At 37.3% G+C, this 10,721-nt stretch overlaps 1 non-coding gene across 1 annotated transcript; it reads left to right on the top strand.

The window, feature by feature from the left end:
• Positions 1-7,607: 7,607 nt before the first annotated feature.
• On the top strand, positions 7,608-7,714 carry LOC148564021 (small nucleolar RNA R71). The gene has a single exon (XR_015884920.1). It is a non-coding gene; the product is annotated as a small nucleolar RNA R71 (small nucleolar RNA).
• The last annotated feature ends 3,007 nt before the right edge of the window (positions 7,715-10,721 follow it).

The following is a 10,721-nucleotide window of genomic DNA, read 5'->3' as shown; positions in this document are numbered from 1 at the left end:
AGATTTGATTTTTGAAAAAGATAAGATTTTCAAATTGAAAATTTGATTTGACTCATAAGAAACAACTTGATTTCAAAAATTTTTGAAAAAGTCAAATCTAATTTTCGAATTTGATGAGAGAAAAAGGGAAAGATATTTTTTTTTTATTTTTGAAATTTTTATGATGAGAGAGAAAAACAGGAAAAATGATGCAATACATGAAATTTTTAGATCAAAACATGTGATGCATGCAAGAATGCTATGAATGTCAAGATGAACACCAAGAACACTATGAAGATCATGATGAACATCAAGAACACATTTTTGAAAAATTTTTAATGCAAAGAAAACATGCAAGACACCAAACTTATAATTCTTTAATGCTTACGCACTAAGAATTCAAGAATGCATATGAAAAACACCATACAACACAAAACAAAAAATCATCAAGATCAAACAAGAAGACTTACCAAGAACAACTTGAAGATCATAAAGAACACTACGAATGCATGAAATTTTCGAAAAATGCAAGATGCACATGCAAATGACACCAAACTTATGACATGACTCATGACTCAAACAAGAAACACAAAAAATGTTTTTGATTTTTATGATTTTCTAATTTTTTTGGATTTTTTTTTCGAAAATTATATGAAAAAGAAAAAATAAGGATTCCAAAATTTTTAACATGAATTCCAGGAATCTTGCATTCTTAGTCTAAAGCTTCAGTCCAGGAATTAGACATGGCTCACTAGCCAGCCAAACTTTCAATGAAAGCTCCGGTCCAAAACACTAGACATGGCCAATGGCCAGCCAAGCTTCAGCAGGTGAATCAGGAACAGCAGCAGGTGGATTAGCAACAACTAGCTTGCTCTTGATAACAAATTGCTACCTCAGTCCAAATAAATTTAGACATGGCTTTACAGCCAGCCAGGCTTCACATGCATCATGAAACACTAGAATTCATTCTTAAAAATTTTGAATAAAATTTTTGAAAACATTTTTATATTATTTTTTTTTTCGAAAACAAAGGAGAAAATTTTGAAATATTTTTGAAAAATTTTTTGAAAAGAAAACAAAAAGAAAATTACCTAATCTGAGCAACAAGATGAACCGTCAGTTGTCCAAACTCGAACAATCCCCGGCAACGGCGCCAAAAACTTGGTGCGCAGAAATTGTGATCACACTTTGATTATGTAAAATTCATCGCTCTTTCTTTCCCTGGTAATGGCATCAAAAACATGATGCCAATACCACGGTTCACAACTTCGCACAACTAACCAGCAAGTGCACTGGGTCGTCCAAGTAATACCTTACGTGAGTAAGGGTCGAATCCCACGGAGATTGTTGGTATGAAGCAAGCTATGGTCACCTTGCAAATCTCAGTTAGGCAGATATAAATTGATAATGGTGTTTTCGAATAATAATTAATAGAATAGGGTTAGAAATACTTATGTAATTCATTGGTGAAAATTTCAGATAAGCGAATGGTGATGCTTTCGTTCCTCTGAACCTTTGCTTTCCTGCTATCTTCATCCAATCAGTCTTACTCCTTTCCATGGCTGGCTTTATGTGATACATCACCACTGTCAATGGCTACTTTCGGTCATCTCTCGGGAAAATGATCCAATGCCCTGTCACGGCACGGCTAATCGTCTGGAGGCATCACCCTTGTCAATGGCTTCATCTTATCCTCTCAGTGAAAATGGTCAACGCACCCTGTCACGGCACGGCTATTCATCTGTCGGTTCTCGATCATGCTGGAATAGGATTTACTATCCTTTTGCGTCTGTCACTAACGCCCCGCAATCGCGAGTTTGGAGCTCGTCACAGTCATTCATTCGTTGAATCCTACTCGGAATACCACAAACAAGGTTTAGACCTTCCGGATTCTCTTGAATGCCGCCATCATTCTAGCTTACACCACGAAGATTCTGGTTAGGAGATCTAAGAGATACTCATTCAGTCTAAGGTAGAACGGAAGTGGTTGTCAGGCACGCGTTCATAGGGAATGATGATAATTGTCACGTTCATCACATTCAGATTGAAGTACGAATGGATATCTTAGAAGCGAAACAAGATGAATTGAATAGAAAACAGTAGTACTTTGCATTAATCCTTGAGAAACAACAGAGCTCCACACCTTAATCTATGGAGTGTAGAAACTCTACCGTTAAAATTACATAAGTGAAAGGTCCAGGCATGGCCGAGATGGCCAGCCCCCAAAACGTGATCAATAGATCAAAAGATAATCCAAAGATGTCAAATACAATAGTGAAATGTCCTATTTATAATAAACTAGCTACTAGGGTTTACAGAAGTAAGTAATTGATGCATAAATCCACTTCCGGGGCCCACTTGGTGTGTGCTTGGGATGAGCTTGAGTGTTGCACGTGTAGAGGTCCTTTCTGGAGTTGAACGCCAGCTTTTGTGCCAGTTTGGGCGTTCAACTCTGGTTTTGGCTCCTTTTCTGGCGCTGGACGCCAGATTTAGGCAGAAAGCTGGCGTTGAACGCAAGTTTACGTCGTTTATTCTTGGCCAAAGTATGGACTATTATATATTTCTGGAAAGCCCTGGATGTCTACTTTCCAACGCAATTGGAAGCGCGCCATTTCGAGTTCTGTAGCTCCAGAAAATCCACTTTGAGTGCAGGGAGGTCAGAATCCAACAGCATCACCAGTCCTTCTTCAACCTCTGAATCTGATTTTTGCTCAAGTCCCTCAATTTCAGCCAGAAAATACCTGAAATCACTAAAAAACACACAAACTCATAGTAAAGTCCAGAAATGTGAATTTAACATAAAAACTAATAAAAACATCCCTAAAAGTAACTAGATTCTACTAAAAACAATGCCAAAAAGCGTATAAATTATCCGCTCATCAGTCTCACCATCTTGTTGCCTGAAAGTTTGAACCTCAGCTCTCAACCTGTTAATTCTTTGAGGAGGATAGAATCTTGCCAAGAATTTGTTCACCACATCTTCCCAGGTTGTTAAGCTTTCCTTCAGGAAGGATTCCAGCCATTTAGATGCCTTGTCCTTGAGTGAGAAGGGGAATAAAAGTAGTCTGTAGGTGTCAGGATGAACACCATTAAACTTCACAGTGTCACATATCCTCAGGAAGGTGGTTAGATGCTGATTGGGATCTTCTTGAACACTTCCTCCGAATGAACAGTTGTTCTGAACAAGGGTGATGAGCTGTGGCTTTAGTTCAAAGTTGTTGGCATGTATGGTTGGCTTTTGGATGCTACTTCCATAGTTTCCTGGGTTTGGATTGATGTAAGATCCCATAACTCTTCTCTGTTGCCCAGCATGATGCACTGGGCCTTCTCTGCCATGGTTGTGAGCCTCTTCTTCATGATGGTTCTCCATATTCTCATCTATGTCTGGTTCAAAATACTCCTCTTCTTCCTCCGTACCAACTACTCTCTTTCCTCTTGCTTCCCTCCTTAATCTAAGGAAGGTCCTTTCAGGTTCAGAATCAAAGGAAGTTGAAGCACTGCTTCTTTTACCTGTCAGACAACCCATAAATCACAAGCAAGAAAGATAGATGTAGACAGTATTCTTTGCAAAAATGCTGTTAGTATGAGTAATGCAATATATCAAACAGTTAGTGGGTCAGTGAACTAAATAGTAAACAACTAAGAAAGGGGTAGGGGGAAAGGAAGAAAACAGCTAAACTGAAAGTGAATTACTCAAATGAAATCAAACAAAATAAAAAAAATGCTCAATCTAGTTATCCACCAATTTAATCATTGTTGATACAAAATCAATCCCTGATAACGGCACCATAAACTTGATGGACAGAAACTTGTCTCTCAACAATTTCCCTCGGCAAGTATACCGAATTGTCGTCAAGTGAAAACTCACAATAGAGTGAGGTCGAATCCCACAGGAATTGATTGGTCAATCAACTTTAATTAGAGGAATGTTCTTGTTGAGCTAAGCAGAATTTGATGTGAGAATTGCAAGAAATTAAATGGCGGAAAGTAAACAACAGAAAATATAAATACTAGAAATAAAGAGCTGAATGTAAATGGTGGAAGGTAAATTGCAGAATCTTCAATGGGGAATGGGCAATTTAGCATGAAAGTAAATTGCAGAAATTAAAGAGAATGGGTAAGATCAGAAATAGGGGATTCATTGGGCTTAGGAGATGTTGCATTCTCCGGATCAAGTTCATTTTCATCTCTTCCTCAATTAATGCATTCATTGATCTCCTTGGCAATTTTAAGTGATTGAATTCCAATTCCTTGGTAATTCAATCTCTCAAATCTTGATCAATAGCCAATTCCTTGGTCTAATTGCTCAAGAGAAGAGATGAAGTATGTCACTGATTGTACCACATGTATTTCCAAATCAAAGTATTGGGAGAATTATATGTCACCATATCCGCCCAACCCCCAATTTGCTCCAACATGAGAAAGCATTTCTAGCATGATCTCTTCATTTCTCTTCCAAGGTTCCGAAGAGATCCAAGTATGAATAGCTTCTTTTCCAAGACAACTACCCAATTGGATGAAGATTGAAAGCTTTCTAGTAAAATCAAGAGAAAAGAAAGAAGAAGAATGATGAAAACTATTATTGATCCATCAAATTACAACAGAGCTCCCTAACCCAATGAAAGGGTTTAGTTGTTCATGGCTCTGGGAATAGAAAACAAAGATGGAGAATGCATTCTGAAAGTAAAACTAGAAGTTACAGAGAAAGTAAAATTATACAGAGAGTAGTCCTCTCAATCCCAAAAGCTTCTCTCTAGTTCAAAACTACTCCTATATATACTACTCTTCTGATCTTCCAGTTGGCTCTTCAAGTCTTGGATATGGGCCTTTGGATCTTGAGTTAAAGCAGTTTGGAATCTTCAGCGGGGTCAGCTTTTCTTGCAGAGAAAGTGTGAAGTAGGCATGGACTTTGGCTAGGACGTTAGTGGTGTTAACGTTAAGTGAAAATGTGGGTTCGAGAACGTTAGTGACGATCACCTTTTGTACTAACGTTCCTAGCCGAAGATGAGTTACATTAACTTCAACGTTAGTGGCACTAATGTGACCACTAACGTTGCCTCTTGGTCCATCGCGAGCGTTATTGGCGTTTACCTTTGCCAATAACGTTGCCCTTAGCCCCTTTTTCTCACGTTAGAGTCCACGCTAGTATAACTAACGTGGCTCTTAACGTGGGCATGCCTTAGCCTCGAGAGCGTTAGTGACACTTACCTTTGTCACTAACGCTCCAAACGCCCCTTCCCACGTTAGTGCCCCATGTTAATTGTCTTAACGTGGCCACTAATGTGGTGGTGATTGCCAACTCCAACGTTAGTGACAAAGGTGAGTGTCACTAACGTTGGCTCATCAATTCTTTCCTCCACGTTAGCTTCCATGTTAATATACTTAACATGGTAACTAACGTGGCTCATAGTGGCTTAGTCCAACGTTAGTGACAAAGGTGAGTGTCACTAACGTTGGTGATTCCTTGCTCCTTCTACGTTAGAGTTCACGTTAACCAAGTTAACGTGGCTCTTAATGTAGCCAATATGGGCTTAGTCCAATGTTAGTGACAAAGGTGAGTGTCACTAACGTTAGCATTATCTTCCTCTTCCACGTTAGAGTTCACGTTAACTGAGTTAACGTGACTCTTAACGTGGCCAATTGCCCTTTTGGAGCATTAGTGGCACTTACTTTTACCACTAACGCTTGGAGCTTCTTTTTCTTCCACGTTAACTACCACGTTAATGTGGTAATTAACGTGGGCTATGACAGCTTCGAGGACGTTATTGGTGATCACTTTTCTCATTAACGTTGCAAGCTAGCTCCCATTCCACGTTAGTGGTCATGTTAGTTAGACTAACGTGGCTACTAACGTGGCTTTTCCTTGCTTCCTTTGTCCTGAAATCAAGCAAATAGAGTGCATCAAAGCTCTAATCCAAGTTATCATGCATCATCCAATTTGTCATTAAATTCATGCATAATTCTCATGAAATCATATAAAATTCACAATGTTTGCTTGAATCAAGATGTAAATGTAATTCTACCCAAAACTTGCTTATTTCCTAAGAAAATGCATGAAACTACCCTAAAATAGTAAAGAAAAGGTCAGTGAAACTGGCCAAAATGGCCTGGCATCAGTTAGTTCTCCCTAAGCCACATCAATGATAGCATTAGCTGTGGCTAGGAATGGTCCTCCAAGGATGACACAGTCATCCTCATCCTTTCCTATGTCCAAGACTATGAAGTTTGCAAGGATGTAGTGGTTTTCAACTTTGACCAAGACATCCTCTACTAAGCGATATGGCTTCTTCATGGTCTTGTCTGGCATCTCTAAAGAGATGTGTGCAGCTTGTACCTTAAGTATGCCCAGCTTCTCCATTACTGAGAGTGGCATGAGGTTAATGCTTGACCCTAGGTCACATAGAGCCTTTTCAGAGATCATAGTGCCTATGGTGCAAGGAATCAGAAAGCGTCCAGGGTCTGGAAGCTTTTGAGGTAGCTCTTGTTGAACCAAAGCATGGAGTTATTTGGTAAGCAGTGGAGGTTCTTCCACCAGAGGTTTTGTACCAAATAGTTTGGCATTCAGCTTCATTAGAGCTCCTAGGAAACGAGCAACTTGCTCTTCCCTAGTGTCTTCATCCTCACTTGAGGATGAGTAGTCATCAGAACTTATGCACTGCAGAAGTGCATTCAAAGGAACCTCAATTATCTTTATGGTTTCCTTTGGTTGTGGGCTAGAGGGTTCTTGAGTGGGCTTTAAGCACTCAAAGGGTGTGCTATGACTGGTGTTCAACGCCAGTCCCTCTAGCATTCTGGGCGTTGAACGCCCAGTAAAGGCTTCTTCAATGGCGTTCAATGCCTTCCCATTCTCCTCCAATTCGGCCTCAACCTCCATGGTTATGGCCTTGCACTCTTCTCTAGGATTAACCTCAGTATTACTAGGGAGAGTGTCAGGAGGGATCTCAGGGATCCTCTTGCTCAGTTGACCAACCTATACCTCCAAGTTTCTAATGGAGGACCTTGTTTCATTAATAAAACTGTGGGTGGTCTTAGTGATGCTGGAGACGAGAATGGCTAAGTCAGAAAGGAACTACTTATAAGTCTCCATATTCCCTTGAGAAGATGGAAATGGTGGTCTATTGTTGAACCTATTCTGGTTCCTACTACCTTGATTGAAACCTTGATGAGGTTTCTGTTGATCCTTCCATGAGAGGATAGGATGATTCCTCCATGAAGGGTTGTAAGTATTTCCATAGGCTTCTCCCATGTAATTCACCTCCTCCATGGTGGGTCGATCAGGATCATAGGCTTCTTCAAAAGAAGCTTCTTGAGTACTGCCAGCTGCAGTTTGCATCCAAGTGAGATGTTGAGAGATCATGTTGAACTGTTAGGTCAAGATCTTATTCTGAGCCAAGATGGCATTCAGGGTCTCAACTTCATGAACTCCTTTCTTTTGAGAGGCTCCATGATTTACAGGATTCCTCTCAGAGGTGTACATAAATTGGTTATTTGCAACCATCTCAATGAGTTTTTTAGCTTCTGCAGGCGTTTTCTTCAAGTGGAGAGATCCACCTGCAGAGCTATCCAAGGAAATCTTGGGTATCTCAGACAAGCCATCATAGAACACGCCTATGAGGGACCATTCTGAGAGCATATCAAGAGGACATTTCCTGATCAGCTGCTTGTATCTTTCCCAGGCTTCATAAGGGGATTCACCTTCTCTTTATCTGAAGGTTTGAACTTCCACTCTAATCTTGCTCATCCTTTCAGGAGGAAAGAACTTAGCCAGAAAAGCATTTACAAGCCTTTTCCAAGAGTCAAGACCCTATCTAGGCTGGGCATCCAACCAGAACTTAGCGCTGTCTCTTAGAGCAAAGGGGAAAAGCATCAGCTTGTAGACTTCCAGATTAACTCTATTAGTGTTCACAGTATCACAGATCTGTAAAAATTCTACTAAGAACAGATGTGGATCTTCCAGTAGAAGTCAATGGAATTTGCAGTTCAGTTGCAGAAGAGAGACTAACTGAGGCTTAAGCTCAAAATTATTAGCTCCAATGGCAGGTACAACAATGCTTCTACCATAAAAGTTAGAGGTAGGCATGGTGAAATCACCAAGGACCTTTCTAGGCTCCTCTTGTGGTTTGGCCATATCCTCTGTTTCTTGTTCAAAACTTTCTGAAAGGTTTCTTCTGGAGTGTTGTGCTTTAGTTAGTTGTAAATGCCTCTTTAGAGTTTTCTCAGGTTCAGGATCAGGAGTCAAGAGGGGTTCTTTATCCCTGTTCCTGGTCATAATAAACAAGAAAAGAAAAAGAAAGAAAAGAAAGAGACTTCCAATAGGCATGAAGCTCCTCCTTAAAGTCAGAAGTAGAGGAAGAAGAAGAAGATAAAAATTAAAAATAAAAATAAATAAAATAAGTATAGGCTAAATACCTTGGATATAGTAGATAAGAGTAAAGAGAGAAAGGAAATCACAAGAAAGCTTTCTGTGCCAATTGGCAAGAAGCTCCAAGTGAGATGTGAAGAAGATAGAGAATGCAGATAAAGAATTTGAGCTAAAGCTATTAGAGTTGAGTGAAAAGAGATTAGAAAAGAAGAGGTATAAATAGAAAAAGTAAATTAAAATATTTTTATTTTTATTTATTTATTTAATTAATTTTCAAAAAATTAGATTAATTTTAAAAAGATTTGAATTTTAATTGTTAAATTTTTGAAAATAGAAGAGAGAGAAGAGAGGGAATTTTCAAAAATAGAGAGAGAAAAGAGTTAGTTAGGTGGTTTTGAAAAAGAAAAGAGAGAAGAAGAGAGTTAGTTTTCAAAAATTAAGAAGAGATAGTTAGTTAGGTGGTTTTGAAAAAGATGAGAGAGAAGATGAGAGAGGATTTTCAAAAATTAATGAAAGTAGACAGTTAGTTAGGTGGTTTTGAAAAAGAAGAGAGAGAAGATAAGATATTAATTAAGAAAAGATAAAAATAAAAAAAATGAAAATAAAAGATAAGATAAGAAAAGATTTAAATTTTAAAAATAAAATAGAAGATAAGATAAGAAAAGTTTTAAAATTAAAATTTGCAATTAGAAAAAGATAATATTTTTGAAAATTAATTTTGAAAAAGATATGATTTAAAAATTAGAAATTAGAAAAGATAATATAAGAAGCAAAAAGATAAGATTAGAAAATTGATTTTGAAAAAGATATGATTTTAAAATTTGAATTTTGAAAAAGATAAGATAAGAAATTTGAATTTTGAATAAGATATGAAAAAGAGAAGATTTTTGAAAAAGATAAGATTTTTTTTTTGAAAAAGATATGATTTTCACTTTTGAAAATTTTGATTTTTGAAAACTTTACAACTAAGATAAGATAAGATAAAATTTTAAAAATTAAAATTTGAATTTTATAGCTAATTTTCGAAAATAATTGGTTAAAATTAGTTAGAAAATATATTTTTTGATTTTTTTGAATTTTATGATGAAAGAGAAAAACATAAAAAAGACACAACACTTAAAATTTTTAGATCTAGAGCCCCTAATTTTCGAAAATTTTGAGGAAAACACCAAAGGGACACCAAACTTAAAAATTTTAAGATCAAGACACATACAAGACTCAAGAACACTTTAAAGATGAACAAGAACATGAAGAACAAAAATTTAAAGACTCAAAGAATACAAGAACATAAAAATAACACTAAACTTAAAATTTTTAGAAAACTAAGACAAGATTTTCGAAAATTGCAAGAAAATAAACAAGAAAACACCAAAATTAAAGACTTGACACAAGATTTAACCAAAGAAAAATATTTTTGAAAAATTTTTAAAAAGAAAGACTCAAAGAAACACAACTTACCAAGAACATGAACATAATGTTTTGACCAATTGGGCTACAAATTTAACAGTGTTTTTGAAAAACCTTTTTGAAATTTTCGAAAATTTAAAGAAGAAAAAATAAAATTAAAAGGCTCAAAGACTCAAACCAAGAACACAAAACTTAAACAAAGAAAAGAAAAATATTTTTGAAAAAGATTTTTTTAGAAGTTTTCAAAAATTTGAAGAAGAAGAAAATAAAAATAAAAAAAAAAGACTCAACAAAACAAAGTAAAAATAAAAGAAATTTACCTTATCTAAGGAGTAAGACAATCTGGCAGTTTGTTCAAACTCAACACTCCCCAGCAACGGCGTCAAAAACTTGGTGCGCTTGTACGCAAAACTCACACTATTTCGTACAACAACAGTAGTACCAGCAAGTGCACTGGGTCATCCAAGTAATACCTGAGTGAGTCAGGGTTGATCCCACGAGGATTGTGGCTTGAAGCAAGCTTATGGTTGTCTTACAGGTCTTAGTCAGGTGGAATCAGAAGGAGTTGGATACATAAATATTTATGGGATTATTTGGAATAAGGATAGGAATAAGTGATAGGATTAGATTGAGAGTTGGAGTTGCTTTGTCTTTCTGAAGTAACTCTGGTACTATCATCTTCTTTGCTTGTGAATGATCTTCTTCAATGGCAGGCTGTAAGTGATCAAAGCCACGCCAATGGTCTTTGATCTCCTCTGCTACAGAATGAACGCTAGGGCCCCTGCTATTCAATCCAATGGAGGCTGAAGTGCATAGCAATCCATTCTCTTGGCGATCCTACTCAAAACTCCACAGACAAGGTAGAATCTTTCGGATCAGAGAACGCTACTTCTTGGATCTAGCCTATACCACGGAGACCTTAATCTCCCTGGAGATCGGCTGAACTGGTGTCTCGAGAAGTCCCCAACGAAAT

The sequence above is a fragment of the Arachis ipaensis genome, chromosome B5, assembly GCF_059453495.1.
Source record: "Arachis ipaensis isolate K30076 ecotype BB chromosome B5, ASM5945349v1, whole genome shotgun sequence".
NCBI lineage: Eukaryota > Viridiplantae > Streptophyta > Magnoliopsida > Fabales > Fabaceae > Arachis > Arachis ipaensis.
Note: the sequence above shows the minus strand (reverse complement) of the source record. Positions and strands in the feature narration are given on the sequence as shown.